The sequence below is a fragment of the Rattus norvegicus genome, chromosome 15, assembly GCF_021556685.1.
Source record: "Rattus norvegicus strain SHRSP/BbbUtx chromosome 15, alternate assembly SHRSP_T2T, whole genome shotgun sequence".
NCBI classification, from domain to species: Eukaryota; Metazoa; Chordata; class Mammalia; order Rodentia; family Muridae; genus Rattus; species Rattus norvegicus.
Window position 1 is genome coordinate 24,822,959 of NC_141548.1, and position 6,029 is coordinate 24,828,987.

Consider the following 6,029-nt stretch of genomic DNA (forward strand, 5'->3'; position numbering starts at 1 on the left):
GGACTTAAGGATAGGGGACTTTCTTAGGAACATATCTTTGCCGTGCATTGATCCTGATTCAATCGGTTAGGTTATTCAACTGTGGCAGGGCAACTTGACTTGCCTAGCAATCACTTCTTAACTTGCCAACCAGGATGTCAGTTACCCACGTACATGACTCTTTCTGCTAATTCCCAGGGAGGTCTCAGGAACGTAAAACTTTATTGGACCCCTATTCAAAATGGAGTATTGTACAGAGCCATATTGGATTTGGGCCTAGCCGCTTTTTGACTGCATGGCTCAAAGTGACTAGGTGACTCTGGGCTGTTTGGCCACAGATATTCACCACTAAGATGACTGCCATAAGTCTTAAGATTGTTGAATGAAAGCCTCTCCCATGAATTTACGGCACAGGAAGATAACATTCAAGGGATGCCTCAGCTCAAACAGATACCAGTTATCTCCTGAATCAACACCCGGTGTCTCCACCACCTGACCTCATCGCCTGACTTCTTTGCCTCCAGCTATCACTGCCTATATCCGCACCTCCCCCTCCTCTGTGTTTCACAAAGGTCACTCCCCCTACCTGAAAGCCTTAAAAGCTGTAACGTTCATCCCAATAAATGAGACCTTGACAACAGAACTTTTGCTTGGTCTCCTTCTTCTCTCGCCCCCCATTTAGGCCCAAGGGTAGCGCCCCTTCGGGACCCTGAATAACTGGGTCCCCACTGGCGGGGACAAGTGGCACCCGAACAGGGACCCCGAAGTACAGCCAACTACCGGACGACGGAGACAGGAGATCCGAGGAGAGATTGAGGACTCTTCAGGCTGCATCACTCGTGCATCTCTGGAGAGGGAGGTAAGACCGGTCGAATAAGTGTCGTCCCATCGCCATGGGAAAGGTATTGTCTAAGGAGGCTTGTTTCACAGGAGAGATCAAGCGCTCACTCAGGGAGAGGATTGAGAGTTAAAAAAAAAGGATTTAATCAAGTTTTTTTGTTTTATTGATGAAAGGTGTCCCTGGTTAATTTTAAACAGTGTGGGGCTAGTTTAAGTAAAACTTATAATAAAAAAGGGACAAGGTAATGGTAAAGTGTTTTTACATATGCGTTCTTTTAGAGTTATATTTTAGTCTTTGGACCCTGATTAGAGATAGTTTACACCCTAGACATGAGAGAGAATGGGTTTGGGAAAAACAGTCCTCCCGGACTCTCCGTAGAAGAGAAAAACTTTTTAGAGCTCTCCTAGGAACAGAAGAAAGGCAGGAGACGTCCTGCCTCTCTGCTGGCTCCTATTGGAGAAATGCTTATTTCTGGTCCTGGGTTCCATAGGTAGGATATGTAGGTCCCTTCGGTGGGACACCATCTAGTTTTTTCCCTCTTTGTCTATTGTCTGTCCTTGGTGCACCAAGCTGTCCATGTCTGTCAGTTTATGTCTGTGGTTTTTGTTTCTCGTTGCTTAAATGTTTTATGTTTCATGTTCAAAAGAAAAAATGGGGGCTGGAGAGATGGCTCAGCGGTTAAGAGCACCCGACTGCTCTTCCAGAGGTCCTGAGTTCAATTCCCAGCAACCACATGGTGGCTCACAACCATCTGTAAGGAGACCCGATGCCCTCTTCTGGTGTGTCTGAAGACAGCTACAGTGTACTTATATATAATAAATGAATAAATAAATCTTTAAAAAAAAAAAAAAAGAAAAGAAAAAATGGTAAAAACTTTATCTGCCAGTCGTTCACACCTTGACTTGGTTTTAACTTGTTTCAAAAAGGGAACAATGAATAAAAAGCAGTTTCAATTGGCTTTTAGAGTCTACATCTGTAGCTAGAAGCCTAAGTCCGCTGGGCAAGCTCCACAGGGGGTGGCTAAATGTTTATACTAGCTGATCCTAAAGACACCAGAAGCTTCACAGCTTCTATGGTAATGAAACTGATGGCTGTTTCTCTTAGAAAATCTTTGACTGTGATTATTGGACTCAACAGGTGACAAGGTGCTTCTCTTAAAATCACAGCTAGAAAACTAAAAATGGTGCTTGGTGTAAATATTAAAGACATGTATAGCCACTTCAACTTTGTTTCTGATTGGTTTTAAATGTATAAATATGCTCTACATGCCTTGGTCATAGGTTATTGGCTTTTAAGTTATTGGAGATGGTTAAAAAAGTCATTCTAGACAACATGTGACATGGGCCAACCTAGGGAAGCAGGTCTAAATTGAGGTAATATTTTTATGGAATTCTTATTCTAAAAACCAGGCTTCTAAAAGATTTTAGGACAATGTCTCTTTGCTGAGGTATCGGAGACCTGCACCATCGTGCGTTCATATGTAGGAATTGACAGTCAAACTTAGTAGCATGAAAGACAGACTCAGTGTCTTGGAGACTAGATTTTGGAGACTAGTTTGTTGGAGGTTGAGTTTTGCTTTCCAAAGTTGTGGTTTGCCCTAGAGTTACCTGTATTTTGATGCTAATTCCACTGCCCCAAGGGCAGCTGCCTAGTCACATACTCAGAACTCAGGTGACTTCCCAAAGTTGTGGCTGTGCTCTGGTGTTACAAGGAGAACTTAAGGATTGTGATTAAGGATTGCCAGTGTTACATTGACTAACTCAATCTTATTTATAATTGAGAAAAAATCAAACAGGTAGAGATTGTTACAGGGCTTACGAAGGATTGATGCAGTTTGTTTATATGGAAATTTTTACTACAAACCTTTGCTCTCAAAATGAGCTTTAATATTTAGAGAGTAGCTATTGCTCCAGAAAAGATTCAATATTCATTTTTAATATTTAAAATTAATTTTAAGCTTCTAAGGATATGTTAATTGGCTAAATACCTCACCTTACCTGAGGACTTAAGCCTTTGTTATCCTCATTGGAGATAAAGCTTTTGTCATATTAGTACAAAATTGTAGGCTAGAGTCATGGAAATATTTAAAAAAAAAGAAACATGGTGAAACATATCTTATTCCAAACAGCAATTAAATTGGTTATTACAAAATACTGATATTTGGCCTATTACATATACAAATTTCAGGCAAAATTGATAATTTTACTCTTTGCATGCTTTTGTATTTCCTATAAATTTGTGCATGCAACCCATAGGAAATGAGCTTACTGTATTTATAGGTGGTTCATCTAATGAAAAGGCTACATGTATGATTGGATCACTTGTTTATTCTCTTGAGTTTCCCCTGCTTCAGCACAGATTATTAATTAACTGTAGCCAGTTTTTAAAATGTTAAACAAAAAAAATCAAGCTTTCAATTCATATACTGATAGCCAATGTGTGCCTTATGGTTTACAGTTGATTAAAACGTTTCCCTTTTTAGATACTACTAGCCCTCAAATTATACAATTACTTAATGCTATATTAGAGGCAGGTTTTCTACTTGAAATCAGTGAGTGATAATTTCAGTGTGAATGTCTGACAACTCACTGTCCTTTCAGTGCTCTGACTCAGACAACTAAACAAAACCATAGACCCAGCTCTTTGAAAATGATAATGGAGTTGATAACACTCCCTCACAAAAAGAGGAAGACTCCATTTGCTTACTTTCAACTCCCATCCTCACCTTACCAGCTCAGGGATTTCTAGTACGACTGAATCTGGATGCTTATGTTTAGGTAAATTAAGCTGGTGAGGGGCTGGAGTGATGGCTTAGTGGTTAAGAGCACTAAGCACTGTTCCTTTATAGGCCATTTAAGAACTCAAACTGGATTGCCTGGCCCCCTTAGCAAGGGAGGACAATGATACCAGGCAGATTATAGGCCTTACATAGGAATAGTTAGTCAAAAAATCTCATTCTTTATATAACCAAAACAATAATGCTGGAGACAATAATTTGGTATAAAAGTCAATTTATAAATACAAGTGCTCAGTGTCCTCAATTTAATCCTCAAGGACTTATCTTAATAAATAATATTTTAGGGGTTGGGGATTTAGCTCAGTGGTAGAGCGCTTGCCTAGGAAGCGCAAGGCCCTGGGTTCAGTCCCCAGCTCCGAAAAAAAAATAAATAATATTTTAACAATATTTTAATAAATAAAAAAGGGGAGTCATCCCTGTATGCTAAAATATGCTCCTTTTATTTCAATTTTAAAATTTGGATGCCAAGGAACACTCTGAGTTTATGGCACCCTACAACTAGGCATACTTCTGCCTAGGTGAAATAGAAAGATCCACATATTGGCATGATCCTGTTCAGATATTTTATATGGGGAAGAGGGAATCTTTGTGTTTTTTCTACAGGATGCTACAGGAGTGTGCCAGCTGCCCGAGTGGCTGGTGAGCCATGCTGATCCCGGGAGCATGAAGATTCAGCTCTCGTGGTTCGGGTCCCTGAAGTCATTACTCTGCCCTGAGAGGAAGATGAAAGATTCCCCCTCATCTTTTGTCATCACAGAGATTTTGGCGTTGCTGCAGTCAGTGTTACCACTGCGTGTGTCCCGCCCCACCGCGGCCTGCGCTCCAACCCTCTGTGCACTGCTGCTTGCTGGAGAAGACTGGACTCCAGCTGTTACCCCTACCCCCCTCATTCCCCTGGTGACTCTTGCTGCCTTAACTGGTGTTGTCATTTTGCAGTCTGTAGCTTCACAGGAATGCCACCTGCGTGAAGCTGCTGTGGACTGGGGAACTCTGCCCTGGTTCTGTAGATCTCAGACATGGTTCCATTGCCTGCTGGTTGTTCCAGAGAAGAATGACCGATCCTGAACTGTCCTGGGAAAGACCTTGGCATTTTCGCTGCTATTGTAGCAGCCATTACTGCTGCAGCCATTGTGTCTGCAGTGTCTGGAGTTACCCTCCCCCAATCTATTGTTAGGCAAGCACAGTGGGTGAACCTTCTGGAGTAGTTGCTAACAATTGGGAATTCTAAATTTTATTACAGGAGAGGCTTGACTAGGCCCTTGGTGGTATGGCCATAGCAGGTGAGGAGAACCAGATGAGGTGCCCACTACTTATCAGGAGAGGCTCAATTTCCACAATCTCTTATATTAATGCCATCTGGCCCCTGCTCTTTCGCCCCTGGGCTCAAATAAGAGGAATGAGAAGATGATCCAACGTAGCTATCCTCAGGGACAGGCAACTTCCTCTGACCCTTGACCAATCTAAGACAGGAACCTTGGGGCGACAAGGTGATCCTATGACGGATAAGGCTGGGGTTCGAGAGGTCGATCCTAAGACAGAGGTGGCTACACCCCGTTTAAACGTGCGGGCCGGTCAAATGCTCCTCTGCCCAGTTTCTCCCAATAACACACACATATAGCCCAGAACGGTGTGTTACAGCATAAGTTCATTCCTAGCCATTGGGGTGCAGTCCTAACTGCAAGAGTGGCTTGCATGGCCGAGCTAGGCACTCTGTGAGGCATGTCTGATCTCTCTCAGACCACTACTTCCACCTAATGGTCTTTTTAAAAAAAAGAAAAGAATAATGGGGGAGATGTACAGAGCCATATTGGATTTGGGCCTAGCCGCTTTTTGACTACATGGCTCAAAGTGACTAGGTGACTCTGGGCTGTTTGGCCACAGAGACTCACCCCTAAGATGACTGCCTTAAGTCTTAAGATTGTTGAATGAAAGCCTCTCCCATGAATTTATGGCACAGGAAGATAACATTCAAGGGATGCCTCAGCTCCCTTAGCAGATACCTGTTATCTCCTCAGTCAACACCCGGTGTCTCAACCACCTGACCTCATCGCCTGACTTCTTTGCCTCCAGCTATCACTGCCTATACCCTCATCTCCCCCTCCTTCATGTTTCACAAAGGTCACTCCCCCTACCTGAAAGCCTTAAAAGCTGTAACGTTCATCCCAATAAATGAGACCTTGACAACAGAATCTTGCTTGGTCTCCTTCTTCTCTCACCCCCCATTTAGGCCCAAGGGTAGCACCCCTTCGGGGCCCTGAATAACTGGGTCCCTGCTGTCGGGGACAAAGTATTATTCCAAATGGCTTCTTAGATTGGTGTAGGTATCGGCGTAGGTGTCTCTCTTGTGTTGAAGTCCCAGAAGCAATGTAGAGGGTGGTTCTGATGCTTTGATCAGGAATCTGTTTACTGACA

General features: G+C 42.9%; 1 long non-coding RNA gene across 3 annotated transcripts in view; it reads left to right on the forward strand.

The window, feature by feature from the left end:
- Positions 1 to 5,804, forward strand: part of LOC108352900 (uncharacterized) — a 28,041-nt gene extending 22,237 nt beyond the window's left edge. For 2 of the 3 annotated variants that reach the window (XR_015638725.1, XR_015638724.1), the window contains 2 exons: positions 662 to 838; positions 4,221 to 5,804. This is a non-coding gene — a long non-coding RNA (uncharacterized LOC108352900). Of the gene's footprint in view, positions 1 to 661; positions 839 to 4,220 lie in introns of those variants that run through there. The other variant, XR_015638723.1, reaches the window with a different exon arrangement.
- Positions 5,805 to 6,029: the final 225 nt, after the last annotated feature.